The sequence below is a fragment of the Triturus cristatus genome, chromosome 8 (assembly GCF_964204655.1).
Source record: "Triturus cristatus chromosome 8, aTriCri1.1, whole genome shotgun sequence".
In the NCBI taxonomy this organism is placed as follows: domain Eukaryota; kingdom Metazoa; phylum Chordata; class Amphibia; order Caudata; family Salamandridae; genus Triturus; species Triturus cristatus.
This window is the reverse complement of record NC_140591.1, coordinates 1,094,005,879-1,094,026,445: the sequence shown is the minus strand read 5'-3', so window position 1 is coordinate 1,094,026,445 and position 20,567 is coordinate 1,094,005,879. Positions and strand designations below refer to the sequence as shown.

At 45.1% G+C, this 20,567-nt stretch overlaps 1 protein-coding gene across 6 annotated transcripts in view; it reads right to left on the bottom strand.

Annotated features, from left to right (window-relative positions):
- LIMS1 (LIM zinc finger domain containing 1) overlaps nucleotides 1–20,567 on the bottom strand; it is a 388,121-nt gene that overhangs the window by 283,790 nt on the left and 83,764 nt on the right. Inside the window, exon 1 of one of the 6 annotated variants that reach the window (XM_085622634.1) lies at nucleotides 9,680–9,895. The exons of 2 other annotated variants lie outside the window; for them this stretch is intronic. The gene's annotated coding sequence lies outside the window, so the exon portion shown is untranslated. Of the gene's footprint in view, nucleotides 1–4,317; nucleotides 4,457–9,679; nucleotides 9,896–20,567 lie in introns of those variants that run through there. 3 more of the 6 variants (XM_085622631.1, XM_085622633.1, XM_085622630.1) reach the window with 3 other exon arrangements.

Below are 20,567 nucleotides of genomic sequence, written 5' to 3'. Positions count from 1 at the left end.
CCCTGAAGCTGTGTGAACGCCGACTGCAGGCCTGACTAAGCAGCAAGGAGCTCGAGGCCCGCTGTAGACTGGGTATTCAAGACGTGTCATTCCTCTGGGCTCTGGCACGAGACGCTTCTGGTGTACCCCAAAAGTAGGGTGACCAGAACTTTCAAGCCAAGAACCGGGACATTTCACTAAAACAGAAGAACGACTACAAGTTTACTTTAACTGGGCTTGCAAAATGACACCGTTCCTCAGCCTAGAATTACAGATGAAGCAATAAGAACATCATTAAAATACAATTTTTAAAGCCAGTATCATGCCTGCTAATTAAACCGCTTTCTTCTAACAGCTGCTTACATATCGCTGCTTCGAAAAACATAAAAATGCACCCGCCAGCGTTTTAAATCGGCCCTGTCTAAAAAACCGGAACATTGCCTACATTTCCCGAAATCTGCCGGGGCAGCTGGTGAAAACCCGGCACTGTCCCGGCAAATCCGGGACGCCTGGTCAAACTGCACAAAAAGGCGACCTCTGTGCCTCCCCCTCGTTCAAGCGCAGTGTTTGATTCCACGTGAAACCAGCTCTGACGTCAGTGCTTGACTGCACCTGAGTGTCCATCATGGCAGTGACGTTGGAATAACTTCAGGAAGGCCTTTTGGGGACGCCCCACCCCCGGATTTGTAAGCACATCGGGGTGTAATTGTAAGTACTCCCCCACTACAGACACAGATTTTAGATAAATGCCCCGCTCTAGGGACACCCCTACCACTAGAAAGAAGCACTGCTCCCACGCTCTAGCTCACAACCACACAACTTCACTCTCTCTCACTCACTACCTCAATCACTCTCTATCTCACTACCTCACTCTTTCTATCTCACTAACTCACTTTCACTCTCTTTCACTACCTCGCTCTCTATCTCACTACATCACAACATCACTCTATGCTTATATATCACTACCTCACAACATCCCTCTCCCTCACTACCTCACTCTTTCACTACCTCACTCTCTATCTCACTACCTCACTCTATCTACCTCACTCTCTCTCACTACCTCACTCTCTATTTCAAGACCTCACTCTCTCTATCTCACTACCTCACTCTCTCTCTGCTAATGCAATAGGTATCACATATGCAAAAAAAAAAAGCTAATGCCAATAGAAATGACAATGCCATTTATTTAGGGATACAAAAATAATAAAAAAATAATAAGCAATACCAATAGCTCTACCTATAATATTGCCGAGACCATTGCATTGTAACAACTGATGGCAGGGAACATGATGACGCGCACCTTTAGAGGTAAAAGTGAATTCTCTATTTTGTTACTCATGTATGCAATATGTGAACAAGTTAATGTCTGTTGCCTGTGTATGGAGCCTTTAGAAGCATTACGCCGATTTAATATAATCTTTAATATTAATTCGTTAATATTAGTAGATAACGACGTAGAGGTAATATTTCCGCGTTCTTTAGGACTCGGCTAGAACAAACCGCCGGCAGCATTACCTGCCACACTATTGTTTGTCTTAAAACCGCTTATATTGTGGACTCCGAACAGCATACTGATACATGTGCCCGAACCCCAAATGCTGATTTGCTCCCCTTCTCATGTCAAGTTGGTGATAATTTGTAAAACAGTTCAGCAGGTTAGTGCACATAAACAAAAATGTCATGAGCTATGCCAATAGCTCTAACTTTAACAATGCCGAGACCGTTGCATTGTAAATGCTTGTTTTGCCTCGATGCATTTGTGGTCTGCTTCACGAGTCCGAAGAATCGGTGTGTTTACTGACAGCCGGTTTGGTTATATCTTAGATAATTCACGGAGCCATTCATGCGCATAGCTGGACTCCCTTTTATCCAAGGCATATTAAACAGTGTGACCGACAGGGCCCCAGTTCCCTCGTCGAGGAAGTCATTTTCTGGGGCGCGGTGAGTGATGGCTCCTTATTTTCCGTTCCCCTGACCTTTTAAATCGGTATTGACAACCGCTGTCTGATGTAATTCTCTGAAATTCATACTATGTTGGAGGCTATAGCAGCCCACATGCTGAGGTCGTCCCAGATCAGAAATCGGGGTGGTTGCATATTACTATGTCAAATCGGTTGTTCGGTTCTTTCTTCCCCTAAATGTATTTACAATAATTAATTATTCTGGGTTTTGTGTGTAATGCACAGTGACTTTCGGATTATTTATAACCTTGTGGTGTTCACTTTACACGCACTAAGAATTGTTCAGTTCTTGAATGTACGCCTTACTCTTGTAGGAGGTGTCCCTTGCGCTCTCCTCACGTTAGAGCCTGTGTGCCCACCTGCTTGCATCAGCCTTCATTGATAGGGCTTACTCTATGGTAAATGACTCTCCTTTTGATCAATTTTTGATAATCCAACAGACCCAAGTCTGGTTTTAATGTGATTTTATGCTTTAATCCTAGGAGTACCCCTCCCCTTTTGTCCTTATGAAAACCCCGCCGTAAGGGATGTAACTGCCTACACTGTCTAGGGGTCGAAACATCGACAGCCAATACATTAACCAGCATAGAACAACAGGGATTGATCACTGTGCCATTGCATGGCTACTAATTATTTTGTTTGAAATGTGAATGGATTTTGCTCGAGATATGAGCCTCTCTTTGTAATAAGAGACTATATATTGTAATTTGCACCTCCCTTTTGTTCACTACTCTACCTTCACTTTAAATCCTACACACCCACCCCTCCCCCTTCTCCCTTCCTAGGGGCAAACTGTATTCATTTGAGTTTTGTTTATATGTTCAGTGTGAACAAATAACACTGACCTCGATTGTTTTGTGATTTTTTTTTTTAATTCTTTGAACAATTGTAATTGTATCTTTAATTGCTCTTTTTGCTGGGACCACTGTTGTCATTGAGGTACTCTATACCCAGGTCCCAGTGACTTTATCTGGGTTTACCCTTGTTTATAACTATCATGTTATACGTCTGCGCTTATTAAATTATTTTGCTACCTTACAGCACACAATTAACCCATGAATATTAACAGTGTAAAAATTAATAACATAAAAATAAATACAGTGCTAGGCTGTTGGGTATCAGACTACAGACATGCCCAAATGAAAGTGGTATTGCAAGACTAGCACTTTGCTTTCTCTCTTGAAGGTGCTGTGTAATGGGTTGGGGTGGATGGAGGGTGTACCAGGCTCCAGACTCTGGGTTATTCCCAGAAAAAGACTCTAGAGGGCACCATCTTCTTTTTACCCATATTGCCTAGCTTAGTGTAGCAATAGTTCCCAGTCAAGATGCTGCCCTGGCAGGAGAAAAGCTGCTTAAGAAGGTATCTCCCCTCCCGACTCTGGCACAGAACCCCCAAAGGAGGGTCCATGAAACGTATAAAGGCCAACATATTTGAGGGCTCGGCCTCCTCTTGGTTTAAGCTCGCAGTGAAAAGCGTGTACCCACCCAGTCAACTATCACAAGCAACTATTACATAAGAAGCCACTGTGATGTTGTTGTGCTAACACGTTTCCTATTTGCTCCTCAGTATCGCAAAGCTGAGTTACACTGCAATTCTAAGATGCATCGAACAACAAACGTAACACAGAGTTACTTTGTAGTGTGTGGCGAAAGGGTTATGCCTTGGGTCTCTATGGGCCACTATGGCGGACCCAGTGATAAGCACCCTGGCGCTCCTCAGTCCTTCCATGGGCAGTTGGAAACCCAAGCAACTGCAGCGGGGCCCAGGTGAGAACCCATTTTTTTTTTTTTTTACAAGAGTTAATATTTCAAGTAGGGTAAAATACTAGAAGCCCCGGAACAAATTATTGTAAATAAAGTAAACTGCTTGTGAATGCTAATAGGATATTCTCAGATTAAGAATCAAGAGTGGACTTTGGTGAATATCCGAATTGCCTGTGAACTAACCCTACCCGTGTTAATCTATAGATTGGTAAAAGCCAAACACGTTTGTACATCTGGTAACACACCCTGCACCGTAAAGAACAGGGTGTACAGCAGAAAAGCACAGTAGTATACTTCGCTACCGGCTGACTTTAGGAGGTACCATTAAAATGTACATGTATTTCCTAAATGTGGCACGGCCCCCTCAGTTTCGATGACTCGAGGCTTAAAGGCACGGGAATGCACAGCGCTGACAACACACAAAGCCTGCTGCATGCCAGCGGCGTAACAAAGGCGCTATCCCCGAATGCAAGTAAGGAAACTAGCCGACCCCACCCCTGGTTTGGTAGTAACCAAAATAACAACAAAACAGCCACTGGCGGGGGTGACGTGCGTCTCGGTGCCACTGCACCTGCTGCAATACTGCCAGCACCGACGCCCCTCCTGCACTCACCTCAGTCACAGGGATCCGGGCTTGAGAAGCCTTCGCGCCTTTATTTCCGCCGTCCCACTGGGGCATATGGACTTGTATTTCGCCTTTTTCTCCCCCTGAGCTTTCTATGTCGATCATGAGCAAAGTGACTCAACAAACCACATCCTACGCTCTGCCCGCAAAGGCCTACGGCACAGCAAACACGAAGGGAACACACCAAAAATATTAAAGGGGCAGCGAGGCCGAGCTCTCTCGAGGTGGTAGTGCATCGGACTTTAATGACACTGAAAGAAAGGTCGAAGCTCGACTCCGGGAGCCCCCCCCCCCCCCCCCCCCTGATTAACAACACAATGTTGCTAAAAGAGCGAACTTGGGCCTCAAATGGAGGTTAAAGCGCCGCACAAAGATTTAATGACCCCTAAAACACGTCAACACACTTTTAAACAGTTACAATACGAACGTCGATAATACAGCAGCAGGTATGATGTCTTTTGGCACCGAGAGAGCCGGGTGAGAGAGGGTAACAGCACTTTTCCAGCTTGTGCCGCCATTCATTTCCAGGGGCACATGCAAATGCAAGTAATGTGCCCATTATCGAACACTGACAGTGTGATTATGTAACGCGGGCAGCAATTGGAGTTTCTCGGAATTGAAAGATGGAAAACAACGGCAGAACGATGAAACCACACAACGCTCATTCACTACAATATTCGTTCCAGCAAACGCACTTGTACCCTTTTGTACTGCTTAGGAAGCTAGTCTGCTGTAGGCGAATACAGAATGTTTAAAGAAGCCCTTCAAAGCCAATAGGCCTAGCTATGAAAGAGCTTTGGCTGTACCAAATGTTTTAGCCATGTTCCACACCAGCACGGTTGCTGTTCAGAATGGCTATAAGTTGGTGGGGTAAAGGAAAGAGGAGTGGAGTGCAGGGCCGGAGTGGCCGTAACGGGGGCAAAGGATGTTTTCACTGTGGGCCGAAATGGTGGTGGCCAGTTTTTGACCCACGGGGGCCGGTTATGCAGCAGTGCTGCAATAGCGGTTCCCCGTAACAAAAGCAGAGAGTGGCCGAGACTGGAGCAGAGTGGCCGAGACTGGAGCAGAGTGGCCGAGACTGGAGCAGAGTGGCCGAGACTGGAGCAGAGTGGCCGAGACTGGAGCAGAGTGGCCGAGACTGGAGCAGAGTGGCCGAGACTGGAGCAGAGTGGCCGAGACTGGAGCAGAGTGGCGGAGACTGGAGCAGAGTGGCGGAGACTGGAGCAGAGTGGCGGAGACTGGAGCAGAGTGGCGGAGACTGGAGCAGAGTGGCGGAGACTGGAGCAGAGTGGCGGAGACTGGAGCAGAGTGGCGGAGACTGGAGCAGAGTGGCGGAGACTGGAGCAGAGTGGCGGAGACTGGAGCAGAGTGGCGGAGACTGGAGCAGAGTGGCGGAGACTGGAGCAGAGTGGCGGAGACTGGAGCAGAGTGGCGGAGACTGGAGCAGAGTGGCGAAGACTGGAGCAGAGTGGCGAAGACTGGAGCAGAGTGGCGAGCAGAGTGGCGAAGACTGGAGCAGAGTGGCGAAGACTGGAGCAGAGTGGCGAAGACTGGAGCAGAGTGGCGAAGACTGGAGCAGAGTGGCGAAGACTGGAGCAGAGTGGCGAAGACTGGAGCAGAGTGGCGAAGACTGGAGCAGAGTGGCGAAGACTGGAGCAGAGTGGCGAAGACTGGAGCAGAGTGGCGAAGACTGGAGCAGAGTGGCGAAGACTGGAGCAGAGTGGCGAAGACTGGAGCAGAGTGGCGAAGACTGGAGCAGAGTGGCGAAGACTGGAGCAGAGTGGCGAAGACTGGAGCAGAGTGGCGAAGACTGGAGCAGAGTGGCGAAGACTGGAGCAGAGTGGCGAAGACTGGAGCAGAGTGGCGAAGACTGGAGCAGAGTGGCGAAGACTGGAGCAGAGTGGCGAAGACTGGAGCAGAGTGGCGAAGACTGGAGCAGAGTGGCGAAGACTGGAGCAGAGTGGCGTAGAGTGCTGCAGTAGATTGTTTCAGAGTACAGTGAATTGGTGCAGGGTAGAGTGGTGCAGGGTAGAGTGCAGAGATGTAGAGTGACATTGAGTGGAGTGGAGTAGTGTAGAGTGGAGTGCAGTGATGCAAAATAGATTAGAGTGGAATGGCGTAAAGTGCGCTGGGGTAGAACTGTGTGGTGCAGAGTAGAGTGCAGTGGCAGAGTGCAGTCTTGCAGAGTAGACTGCAAATGAGTGCAGTGGCGCAGAGTAGAATAAAGTGGCTAAGTGTGTAGTGAAATAAAGGGCAACGGTGCAGAGTGGTGAAACATGCAGTGGCGCGGCGTGTTGCAAAGTAGATTATTACGACGTAGAGTGCAATCATGCAGAGTAGTTGGCGTAGGGTGCAGTGGCATAGGGTGCATTGGTTTTATGTTAGGTGGTCTGGAATGCATTGGCGGAGAACGCAGTGACAGAGTAGAGTGGTGTAGAGTGACACAGTATAGAGTGGAGTGTCTGTACTGGAAAGAACACGTCATAATAAAGCAACATCTTTGACTTGCTGAACATTCTGCATTAGCAGAGTAAAGCTGTACCTTCATGAAACAATGGCTCGTGCTATCAAAAAGAGTCCGAAGAGGATATATGTGCTGCAAGTTGCGAACTTGAAAACACATCCAGCAAAATGATGTATGGTAGGTTCTTCTGACAAAAAGGCTAATATTTTCATTGCATCTTTAAGAAAGCAAAACAATCTGTAAAGGCAACAACATGCTTTCATTACTGCAAAGTAAAACAAATGAACGTGCAAAGGCAATTATTGAGGAGCACTGTGTATAGATGACTGGCTAAGTCATCGAAACAGCAGGCACTTCCTAAACAAATCTACAAACTAGTAATAAAAAAAGGCATCTGTGTCAACAAATTAATGACATCAAAGAGCGCACAGTGGTTCAAGTCTAACAAAAGGACTACTTGATGCTCCATCACCAAAACCGGGAAGACAAATGGGATATTGTAACATTCCACAAAATGTCACAACCTTGCTCTACAGACCATCCTAGTAATTGCAAACCATGAAAAACTCATGCAAGCTAATGGCCGAGGAGGCAGACCCACACACCCCTCTCTCTCTTTACTTCTCAATCTACTTTTTTTTCTTTTTTTTCAAAGAACTAGGCCAAGACACATTCTGGATATCTAAAGTGTTCTTTAGGCAGAGCTAAAAACACACCACCTTTGCGAGCCACAAAGAAAACTGAGAGGCCACATAGTAGCCCACGGGCTCAATGCTGGACAAGATTACTCTAGTATGTAGCAAGTTCCTGGTTTCAAAGAATACCAGTGAGGGCCACACACATCCTGAGAAGATGTGTCTAAGTATGCACACTGGGTCTAAGGCACATACCCTGTTTACAGTACCAGGCAACACGCCACACACCACTTACAACCAATATCTTTGTGCTCATGAGGGCTGCTGCAACCGGTCAGTCAAAGCATCCACTTTGATAGGCGATGTACATGCCATGCGCAATATACAGTCAATGTGCAAATGGCTGGCAACAGTGTGAAAAAGCCACTGCTGAGCAATTCTGCAGTGGCACCATGCCTGCAAAGCTTTGCTGGCGAGAAATTACACAAATCACAGTGCTGCATGGTGTAGTCCCTATAAGAAGCATTGAAGGCTGAAGTGACCCATTCCTCCATGGCAAAGAAGGTCTACAGACTGCTTCTGCAGACGTTTAGGACAGGCGTGTCCAGCATTGGTCAAGGAGTGACAAATCTATCTGAGATTTTCACAAAAGACAGATATGCATACAATTAACATAAATGGACTACAGTTACTCAGTCTACAGGAAGCCTGAAACTTTGCAAGGGTCTGGCCCTCCTGGACCTAAATTGAACAAAACTGGTGAAGGGGTGAAAGAGGAATTAAGGTAAACCAAGGTTGTTGAGCCCCCTGAATACTGAAGAAAGAATATTGAAAATAAAATATTTACATACAAGTCAAGATTTTCTATACCCAACTCCACATATATGTACTTATGCAGTACATATATCTTCAAGGTACGTAGATGTGGATTTAGGAACAGTAGATCTATATTTCCCTATTTGCACTTACCTTTTGATATTTTCGCCTTGGTATTCGCATGCCAGACTATTGTTTGGTCGATATTCAGTAGTACAATCCACAAAGTTGTACTGAAAAGTTTTAACCATAACTAAAGGATGAAAAATATCTAAGAAGTCACCCACTGCTTGCTTACGTCAAGAAAAAAAATCTAATCAACAGAACCTTAATTATTTTAAATGTCCCTGAAGTGCAGAATTAGAATACACGTTTATCCACACAAGTGCCTCAAGTGATATTACTAACTAATGGTGGACTTTGCAGTCTTGAGCATAACTATCAACTGGTCCCATTACATAAGAGCCATTCGCTGCAAGTAATGACCATTGAGCAAATAGTATACTAGATTCTGGAAATTATAGCATTGTTTTTAACATTGACCCTTCCCTCTTCTATCCCTCCACTATCCTTTTTCAATACAAATAGCAAACTTGCATGTCCACCACTCAAATTAATTTCAGATTTCTCTATACTAATTTCCCCACTAATCCTGCTTGGGTTCCGGAGTAGCTAGTATTCTACCCGCCGAAAAGCACTTCAACATCCCATCAGAGGTAGCAAGTGCCATATAAATACAAACCCTTCCCTCTATCCCTCCACTATCCTTTTCAATCCAAATAACAGACTAGCATGTCCACTGCTCAAATCAGTTTTATATTTCCCTATACTAATTCACCACGAATCCCTTTTGGGTTCTGGAGTAGCGTGCTACTGGGCGAAAAAGCGCTTTGACAGGGGTAGTAAGAGCTATATAGATGCAAATTACAATTGACAAAGGGCCTACAAGTTCCAGAATGCAGAGCGCTGATGGCTGCAACAGATGGATTGTCTGAAGGGGCTCACGCCAAATGTCCCTCTAAATTGCCCCTTCAAAAAAGTACATCAAGAGAGCTTCAGTCTTGGTTTAGTTCCAAGTCTAGATTCGCAAGGCCCATCAAAGGCAAATTGGATTCATTTTTGAAGCCTATCTATTTTTGAATACAGATAATGGCAATCTCTGGGACACCAACTACAGCAAAATACACCACGCTACAGTTTTATGTTACACCCCCCATGCCATACAGCTCACCAAGGACCGTGCTCTCTTACCCATGTGTGCCACTAGACCCTCAGGTTACCAAAATTAATTAGTAAAACATAATTGCCATTCAAAACTTTATAAATAAATACTTTTCTGTTTAAAGTCTCACAGCAACAAAATACATCATAGCAGAACATAGAAGGGTGGCATTGGAAATGAAATACAGAAATAAACGTAAACCATGGGACATACCGTAGAGCTGCTTCCTGAAGTCCTTAACCTCACTGCAGCGAGTTCACGAGGGCCTGTCCCCTTTCTAGTTCCTTTGCACTTTGACCTTGGAATGCGTCTGCAGCAGCTGGACACCACCGACTGATGATTCAAAATGGAAACTCCTGCCCGCTGCCCGTCCATCACGCGTTTATCTTTGCCATCCTGCTGCTCCCACATCACACACTGGGTCATCTCAGCCCACTCTGTGACCAGAAGCCTCTTTTTGTTGTTAAATTTACGCGATAATGATGCAATGCGACATCTGCTTCCCGTCTGGCATTTCCTCAGTTTAACCCGGCCTCTCCCGCCCCCGTGCCGTTCTACTGTAAACAGCTGGAAGTTCGCAGAGTGAAGGCATGTTAACATCGTGCCTGGCGTATGAATGAACCCCCTATACAGACTCAAAACGAGCCTCTCGCTTCCCGGGGTTTTCTGAAAATGGCAAAGATTTGGACAATTCTGTTTCCTTGTAAGGCAATATCCTGCTATAACCCAACAACCATCAAAAGAAAAACATCTGCCTAGGAAAATGCAACTCTATAGCCTACAGCTAAACATCATTAGATACTTTGGAAGTTAATAGTCTGTATTCAACACTGAAGCGGACTTCACAGCACTTCGTGTGCATTTTGGTTTTACTGAAAATCCAGAGTGTAAACTTACGCCACTGTAAAGGGAGCATGCGAGTAGGCCAAGGCGGTGAACTCCCCTTCGTATGCGGAGTTCTGGAAAACTCGGAGCAGAGTATTTTCCTCTCTTACCAACGTTATGTTGGTGAGCAAGGAAAATCCAAGGCTAGACCACCTCCCAGAGAGATTTCTCAGGGGGATGGTCGCAACCGCTCGCGTTGAGAAACCATCCGTTCGTGTTGAGGAAGCTGCTGCTCGAGTAGAAAATCTACTTGAGCGGCAAAAAGAAGCAGCACCCTCTTGCACTGCGCATGGTGTCGCTCGTGCTGATTTTACAGTGCAGAACAAACACCTGGCGCAACAAATCAGCATAAACGGTGCGACCTAACGCACTCTGCTGCTTGCAGAACTCCGCATAGCACACCAGAGTTTTTTGGTCACTTTGCAGAGTTCCACATAGCGGTACTCCGCAAACTCCTCCCAGGCCTACATGTGAGAATGCTGGCCACATCCTGGGTAAAAAAATGCATGATGGTGTGGCCTTGATGGACTCCCTTAAAGACGAGCAATGAGCTTCTGGCTGCACTGGCCAAGGGGAAAATGACAGACACGAATATACTGGAGATGTGTGACCGAATTGGCTATATGATATTTGTAGAAGCCTGATAAGAGTTAGTTCAGAAGGTTACGCTTAGAAAGGTAGTCTGAGAACCAACTAGAGAAAATTTGCTTCAGTTTTTTAATGAAGTGGGACAGTTTGCTGTGTTTTTTATTACTAGGATGATGACTGCTGACAGGTAGTCAGAAAGACACGGGCCTGTCTGGAAAGAGTGAGTGAGAAACAGATGTAGGCTTTGACTAAAAGTGGTGGCAGAGGTTTTAGAATTTCAGGGGGTAAAGTGGGTCGTGGGACGGATCGCTGACAGCTGCTAGTGCAACAGCAGTGAAGGAGGATAGAGGGGATGGGTGTAGTGAGAGAAAAAGGGGTGAGACACGCAAGTGAGTCTGAGACAAGGTAAACCGCACATGGCAAGAGGGGCCTTGGCCTTGTTGGCCAAGGCCTTTGGGATAGGAGCAGAGTGCAGGTGAGGTTGGCCAAATACTATACTTTGGTTGTATCAAGAGCAAAGGTGAGTGTAGAGTGAGGACTTGTACTCTTCTAGTTCAGTAGGGAAGGAGTTCATGTACGGAGAGCCATAAGAATCTTACGTTTTTAGGCAACCAGATGTTTCAAGAAATAAAGGGGTAGGAATGTCAAGGGAATCAGTGAAAGCCTTCTGCAGGGAGAAGAGCAAGAGCAAACGGAGAGATGACTGGTCGACAAGTATGTCCTTGATGTCGTGCAAGGAAGTATCTTGGCAGAAGGCGTATTGAGTTATGAGGAGATGGGTTATTTGGGGTTGGGATGGTGACATGATTGCTTGAGTGGTGTGAGGGAGAGAAGCAAAGAAGAGAGAACCCCTTAATGGATTGGTAGCCGAAATCCATATGAGGTTAAGTAGTTGGGTATATTGGGAATACTGAAATTAGACAGCATGGACCCCAACTGTAGTTTCTGATTATCAGTGAAACTCAGACTAAATATACCCAGAAGGAATATGGGGCGTCATTAGATAGAGAGCCAAGAGGCTCAAAAGGGGTCTGGGAGACCGAGTGAAAAAGATAGGGGAGTCATTAAGAGATGGAGGGATGGAGCTGAGCTAACTAGGCCACTGAAATGGACGTGGCAAGGGTTTGCAAGAACAGTAGATTGGAAGACGTGGATGGATTAATTTGCTGTTGATCATGCAGAGCCCCCTACATAATTTAAGTGTAAGAAGAAAGGCAAGGGGATAATGGAGGCCTTTTCACTATGCATAGAAGTCAGACAGGGGGATTCATGTTCTATAATGGCAATGAATGAGGGACTAAGTTTGAAATAGTGATAGTGATTTGCAATGTAGTTTGTTGCGTTGAAAACAAAGACATCTTACAGAGGCCGGAATATCCGAGTTCTTAAAAAGCTTTACCATATGAATATATTGTTTGTAAAGTGTTGAGGCCCAATGGACATGTCTGGCATTAGGATGGCAGCGGCAGCTGGACAAGTGTATTCTTGAAACAGGGCGGGTGTGGCCTGGGTGATGACGAGAAAAGCAGTAGGCACGAAGCGGAAGGGCGTACCATTACATGGTTAGGAGTGTTGAGATTATGTTAATAAAATTAGGGGTCTTGGATCGGGTGGTGTCTGCAATCCAGCAATGGAGGTCTAGGTGGAGAAGCCTTGCATCCCTTCAAAATGGCATTGAAAAGTTGGTCCCACATGTAGTTTTTGATGAGAAGAGGACAATTAAAGCTCTGCAAAGTCTGAGGCATTTGTTTTCCAAAGTTACTATATGAATATGGTCACAGATACGGAGCTTCAACTACCCTTCAAACTAGGTCATCTTTGAGAGACTTTGTTTGGGTAACTATTTGTCCAACATCAGTCTGTACATATGCGAGGAGAAGAGTAAACCACAGTGCTTAGTGAGGGACAAGAAGGGGTGCTTTACTGCTGCAAAAGTAGCAGAACATCAGTCCTGCACAGCCATCAGTTCTCCACTTCCCAGGCCAGTTGGCTTCACATCGGATACAACAGTTGGCCTTTGTAAAGGATTTTTAACAGCTCAACAGCTAAGCAGGAAGTGAGTGAGCTTCTGTAATGCTGTGCTACTCTCAAATGAATCAAGGGCCAAGATTCGTTTTATAATAGTGTGTCACATACGTATCAATGTTTTGGTGAGAATAGTCCTAGGATCGCCTGTGTCAAGTTCCAAGTGATTGAAAGTTAGGTTCTCAGCTCAGTCTTGCTGGAGGAGGAATTATTTTATGCACGCTGCATTTTAACCAAAACTGCTCTGTTGCTTAGTTTTCTGCAGGTCCTTAAAAAATGACTATTCTTAAAATGATCCTCACAGAAGTAATATTTCGGTTAAGGTATAGTGTTCATATTTTTCTGGATAAAAAAAAATATGAGTCTGTATGGAAAAACAGGACCGCTGCAGCTTGAACTACTAAGATCTCCCCTAGTAAACAGGACAATAACACTATAGTGTGCGCTTTATTTGAGATTTCCAGATGCAACAAGTAATCTAGGCGCTGCCAAACATCAGAAATGGGTGGAAGACAGCACGAATAACAAGCTGCATGGTAGTCATAGACACATTCAAAATGAGTCACGGTTAGCAGTCCTGTTTTTATTTGCAGAAAGCGCAAATTTGGTTAGTCATTTCTCTAAAGACATTACATTTCAAAACTGGAGGATCTCGAAAAGGCAGATTAACCAACGAGCTACACAATGTTTATAATGCTAGCAACAGCCAATATGATGAAACCGCTTGGGTGCACTTGCAAAGTTCAGTGGTCCGAAGACATTTGCTAGAGAAGGTATTACGTGGGCATGAGTTCCACTTCTCCTTATTGAACGACTCTGCATGATTCCAGAAAATCCTTTTTAGGTCTCGCCTGAGCCAGCGCGCATGCGCTGCTCTGCGAGACTTTAAGTAAGGGCTTTTAAACTCTAAACAAACACTTGTGCGTGTGCTTTTTTTCCCCCCACCTGCTATTGGCCTTTGCATGCGCCTTTATAAGAAAGACAGCACCCAATTGGCCCAAGGCGGGTGCATGTCCTGCCTTCTGTGGCCTAGGGTGCTCGGGAGCAAGCAGTAGCGCCATTTGTTTCCAATTATCGCAATTGGAAACAGATGGCGGTCAGCCTGGTCGTGCACCGGTTCACGAGCGCGCACCACTCCCGGGCTTGTCTGGTTTTGAAAGGTGCTGGGTTTACACACCCCATACAAAGGAGAGTGAAAGTGAGTAAAGAATGGTCTCCAGCACAGCTGCTGCCCTCACGCGATACTCCGAGAGTACACCCCCCTCACTCTGAGCACTGCAAGCACACAACACATCTAAGCAACATCTGCAGCAGACACCCCTCATAAACCCCAGAGGGGGCCAGCCCCCTCCTAGTATCTGAGCCTATCCCCCCTTCCCCTGTTGTACAGAGCTCCGTTTCGTTACAACTGGGTTTACTCCATGTAAATACCCATAAACACACGGGTTAGTAATACATATGATTCTTTGTGCATTCGAGGGACAAAAGCTGTGTGACAAACACACACAAAAGTCGCCAAAAGATGCATCTGATATTCCGGATGGCCCCAGCGCATGCGATGCTGTACCCTGCCTCACTTGACCTTGATGCAGCCTCTGTTTGATGAACTCTTCGACGAAAAAAGGTGTCTGTTGCTTCATCACATTCTACATAACCTGGGTACGAGGCAGTCTCGGAATTCAGCAGGACAAGCCGTCACCTTTCCATGCCGCCTTCTGCAAACCGTAGCGGGCTGTTATAGATCTGCTTGCAAAAGATGGGGTGATTACACCCCTTTGTCCACGCGTTATTTACAGTGCTAGCTGCTGGGCGTGGAGAACATTAAATCCCCGCCTCAAGCCAGTAACCTTTGCAGACAACAGAAGCCTCCGAGAGAGGTAGGCATGGGTACCTGGAAGGGCTTGGATTACTGCACAGTCAAAAGGTGCCTGCAGCTGCTGCCAGGGGGGACACAGGGAAGTAAGAGTGTAGTGAACCTTACAGCAACGCCGCTAACTAGCTTTTCTTGGGGTCTCGCAAACGGGGTGTGGATTTGCGTCAGCTCTACTTCAAACAAACATTTGAACTCATGAAACACAGGCCTCAAAACAGGCAAAATACGTGTCACAGGTGGACATATGCCTTTCACACCCATCTTAAGCTCCGCAGCAGTTTCATTTCCCCTGTAATGGGTTCCATGTTCATGTATGGACAGACCTCTACTTCTGAACAAGCTTTAATGAAAGCGCAACAACTGTCAGGAGCTGCTTTCCATTTTATTTCTGGTGGTAATGGAAGCAGATCTAAATGTTAGAACATACAGCAGATGGTAAAAATAATATATCATTTTCTTCATCGAGGGTGTATTTTCCATTATTTCAAAGCTTGAAGATTTGGCTAATAAACACATTTTTGTTGTAACCAAGACTTGCACTGCTGCTAGTGATCCATGCCACTGAATAGATTGACTTTTACTTCAAATGTTTTTACTTCAAACGCCCTCTCTTAATAAGATAACAATAAAGAGCGCATGGATGGCACTGCTGATACCAGATATCTAAGATATCTGCAGAGGAGACAGGGTGAGGCCAGGGCAGAGTTTTGTACCTGATTTTCATGGTCTTAGACAGTAACAGGGGCTGGTTCTTCTCTAGCCTGGCTCACAGCTACCAATAAATTTGTAAAATAAATTCAATTTTTTTCAAGGCATGGACTGGTCTCTGGAAAACCGTAACGGTGGCCAGACAAGGTGCCATGTTACTGTGCCACGAAGGGGAGAGGAATTAGAGCTGACTGCTTGACCAATGGTGCCCCAAAAAGGGTTACGCTCTTCTGGAGCAGGTGCTACGCTTAAAGGGGATTAAGAGAACATTAGTTTTTTCTCTGCCACTACTGACCCAAACTCAAAAGTTGTCCTAGTGGCATCAGCCATACCACTTCAACACAATCTCGCCTTTGGGACCTTATAAGTGTTTAGCCAAAGGCGAGACCTATTGGCTATGCCAATGCTTGTTTCCTTTCCATCGACATTACTTTCTTTTCAAGATGCCTTTGACCCCTTTTTCTACAATCCTGCACCCACCCTTCTGTGCTCACTGAAATAGACAACTGGGAGATGATCTTCACTTTCCAACCCTGCTATCCAAAATGTATCCACAGTCCCTCAGCACACTAGCAATCACAGGCACTGATCGCCTTTGAACACAATAGGCATTACGGTCTCCGTCATTAATGGACCTAGGTAATCGACAACCATTTACTAAAACTCAATTTTTAATGCAATGCACCCATTTATTAAAACTCACTTTTCAATGCAATGCACCCGTTTACTAAAACTCACTTTTCAATGCAATGCACCCGTTTACTAAAACTCACTTTTCAATGCAATGCACCCATTTACTAAAACTCACTTTTCAACGCAATGCACCCATTTACTAAAACTCACTTTTCAATGCAATGCACCCAAGCAGCACTTGCCACGAATGACAAGAGGAGCACAGGTCAGGAAAGGCATCAGGAATGATATATCACCTGTTTTTTGGGGTCATGCCCATCCATCGATTAGTTCTTCAGTCTTGTAAGGTGAATCAGTAAAGAACACCAAATGCTGTAGAGTCCACTCTCAAAGCTCTAGTCATCCCTTACATAAAGACAGGAGGCATTCCCCACTTCCCACATATGTTGCAGTCTCTTGCTAGCTCAGGACCTTTCTTGTTGAATGAAACGACAGGACACTTTTAAAGTAAGAGTTTCTCCGCTGAGGTAGATAGCTACACAGTTTATTCTTGAGAACAGTGCAGAAAGGCTGACATCTTAAAGACCCAATCTATCTTGGATCAGAACTTCTCCTTCACCACCACAACTATCACCACCTGGGATTGAAGGCGGACAAAATAGGACCCTTTACAGTAGGCTGCTCCCACTGAACCAACAGATAAGGGACAGGCTCAGTGGGTCAACATCACAAGCAGATACTTGAATTGTGGATGTGGGGTCCTGTGCCTCCAGGAAAGAAGCACCACCAAATAAGTTTAATTCATAAGTTTGCGAGTAGCACTGTTGGTGTACAGGTAACTTCAGGTCCAAGTACTTTCTAAAGAACCACATATTTCATGTAATCGCTCTTGGAACAATGCAGTTCTTAAGCTCATGGCACACAGTTCTTCACAAACACAGAAAAGCGATTGCCCAACTTTGCCCTGTGCCCAAGATGGCACCATTACATTGCACTGTGTGATGGGGCAAAGACACTTATATTTTCTTAATTCAGAGAAGATCAATGGAAAAATAAGACCTTCAACATGGAGTTCAAAAGTGCCATCTTGGATGCTTTCCCATCAACTTTCTATGTATGGACTGTGAAGTACACAATAATCATCATGGCCTCATGAAATGTCCTTGGGGCAATTCTGAGGTCAAACTGAATAGTACAAAATCAGAATTTCGGCCCATAAGTCATAGGTACATCCTGTGCAAAAGGGCTAATTTATCCAAAACATTAACATGTTCACACCTTTTCCCTCAAACCCCTTCAAATCTAGGTTTAAGTCACCACCTAGAGCCTCTCTTATGAAAATGTTCACTTGTATCATGCATCCCCTCCCCCACAAGACTTGTTTCTATCAGAATTATTTTGGTACTTTGGAGGAAGAAAGGGAATCTTACAACTTATGCAGTCAGCTATCAATGCTGTAATTTTAACAGATCTTTTCACCTGTGAAATGTGATCATGATGACCGCTGAGAAATTCAGGCTCCAGCCCGAAGAGCGTTTCTAGATACTGTTAGAGGACTTCTGTTGTGACTGGCACCTTCTAAATTAGGGAGAAGGGAGGGAGTAAGGTTTTTACGACAGCGGGTGTCTCTTGCATGTACCGATGCCACTCCTAAGCACACTAATTTCTTAAATTCACAAGTCAGGATAAGGGAATAACCATAGTCCAAACATTTTAAGCTTAAGAGAATTCACTGAACTGTAGTTCAAAATATGAACATGAAATTGGACAATATAAACATCATACCTCCCCTCAAGACAATGTTTAGTGAAAAGGTAGCAATGCAAATTTGCACACAAAAAGTCCATAAGTTAAATAAAGAGTGCAATGTAATGTTATGTTGTATAGTACACTAATCACCCAACAGGGTATCCAGGCACTTGGTCAGGTGTATGGGTGTGTGGTCCCCAAGGTGCTTACATTTAGAGCCAGGTCGTCAGCTTCTTACTAGACTCAAGAAGTGAGGAGGAGGCTCTGATGAGTTGAGGGCGGTCGTTCCATGTTTTAGGTGCTATGTAGGAGAATGAGCGACCACCAGGCTTGCTTTTGCAGATGCAGGGAATGTGTGCGAGTGAGGCAGAGCATAGTTGTCTGGTTGGTTGGTTTTAGAATGTGTGTGCAGCTGTTCAGGGATTCTGGGCCTATGTTATGTAGGGCTTTGAACGTGTGCCTGAGAAGTTTGAATTGGCTGCGCTTGTAAATGGGGAGTCAATGAGGCTTCCTAAGGTAGGGTGTGATGTGGGTCCAGCATGGGAGGTCGAATACGAGTCTTGCAGCAGTTTTCTGGATGGCCTGGAGTCTGTATAGGAGTTGTTTGGAGATTCCAGCATAGAGAGTGTTGCCATAGTCCAGCCTGCTGGTGATGAGTGCTTGTATGACGGTCTGTCTGGTGTTCTGAGACAACCATTGGAAGAGCTTTTGCAGCATGTGGTAGTAGAAGTTGCACATTGTGTTGACTTGAACTGTCGTGTTGATCTGGTCGTCTAGGATGATCCCTACATTTCTTGCGTGGCTTGTGGGAGTGGGTGTTGGTTCTAGCTCCGACAGTCATCAGGTGGAGTCTCATGGGGAGATCTTGCTGCAGAAGACCAGTACTTCTGAAACGAGGCAGGATATCAAAGTGAGAAAAGGTTCCAGCGGTTGCTAAACAGGGTCTGCCACTAATAGGATGTTGGTAATGTGTACAATGGAAGAGTCCTTTAAGCCATAAAACTCTTGCTTCAGTCCTATAGTTTCCAAAAAAGATGCACCAAGTGTGCGTTGACTTTAAAATGCACCATTTATTTATCCATGGACATCAGATGCTACATCTGCTGTTCCATGCGCTTTCTCAATCCTGAATTAGAGTGGACTAAGCCATAATGAGCCCTGCATGATGGCAAACTAAGGAATGCTCTTCCTTTAAACCACCTACAACGTGCACAAGAATACATGCAGAATCTTCAGAAATGCCACAATCACTTTTCAAGGACTGTACTCTAGCAGCCAGTGGAATTCTTGGAGTGTGTAACCAAAACCTTGGTTCATATATATAAAATACAAGTTAATAGCATCCGTCATCAAAGTTAAGAAGAGTGAAACCCATTCTTAAGTTTCAGCTCAGAATAGCCACCAGTGACCGCACGTTTGGGAGCGATTAAAAGTCATTATGAATAGAAACCTCAGCCTCATCACACACCTCCATGCTAGACAAGTACTAGTAGGGTATGTTACCAGATATGCTGAGTTTTAAACCATGTTCTGAGACTCACCACAAAAAGAATACTGCAAGGAGTTAGAGAAGACTATATGACTGCAGAAGACACCACAGCAGATTTGGGTGCTGTCACAAGGGTCCCACTGGATGCCCCAGGAATCATCTTGGCAAAGGAAGAATGTGTACCAGATTGTGTGAAAAGAGTGATTTTTCTCTTTAAGAAATTGATACTCACCAAGAGGTTCCATCAATGGAACCAGTGAGATATCAACAACCGAGACAAACAGGAGGGCAAAGAGAGGACCACGAAAGTCTGGCTGAGCCTTCCTGCTTTAACGACTGGTCTTACAGTACTGGTACCCAGCTCTTTCAACAGTGCAGAAAAAAGTCCAAATCATCCTAGGAGCTTCAGGTTCATAGGCGTGTCCGTAATCTGAGAAGCTCAAACTGGAGGGCTGCAGGTGCAAGGTACCCTACCTGCAGCAGCGGCCTACATTTAAATAGCTCTCTAGATCTGGGCAGCCTTGATCACAAAGACGAGGCTCAACATTATGCCGTTACTGCCTCAGCATGGTACCACACTAACACAAGTAGAGACGCTTCTAACTTTCCAAAAGCAAGCTGCTACCATTATCGATGCTGTGATTGAGCTACAACGTCATCCCAAACCCAGACTACAAGTACTAAGAGTTAATGGCCGACATCCACTGTGTTTATAGATGGATGAAAGAAGGACTAAAGCGACTGGAGAAACCATCTCTCATTTCTAACAAAACCATCTGTGGTATAACTACACAGCACTAAAAGTATGCCTAGGTGAAATTTCCATTACGCCGACGTAATCTCAGATTTTTTTTGCTATGCTAGTTATGCAAAATTCTGGAAATGATGCCGCATTCAAGGGAATTTTTAAGCACAGAAACATTGAGCGACTTGTTTGTGTCACTTGTGCTATTTGCGTCCCTTGTTTTGTTTGCGGTAATTTCTTTTACCACGAAATGCACCCTCGCGTCCAAAATGGACAAAAGGACTTATTTTGAGCTAAAATAAAATGCTGAATAATGGTTTTGCATTTTACATCACTTCACATACTTACGCAAAAGCAAATTATGCAAATTTTGCACACCACTAATTGAAAGTTGCTTTTAACTACA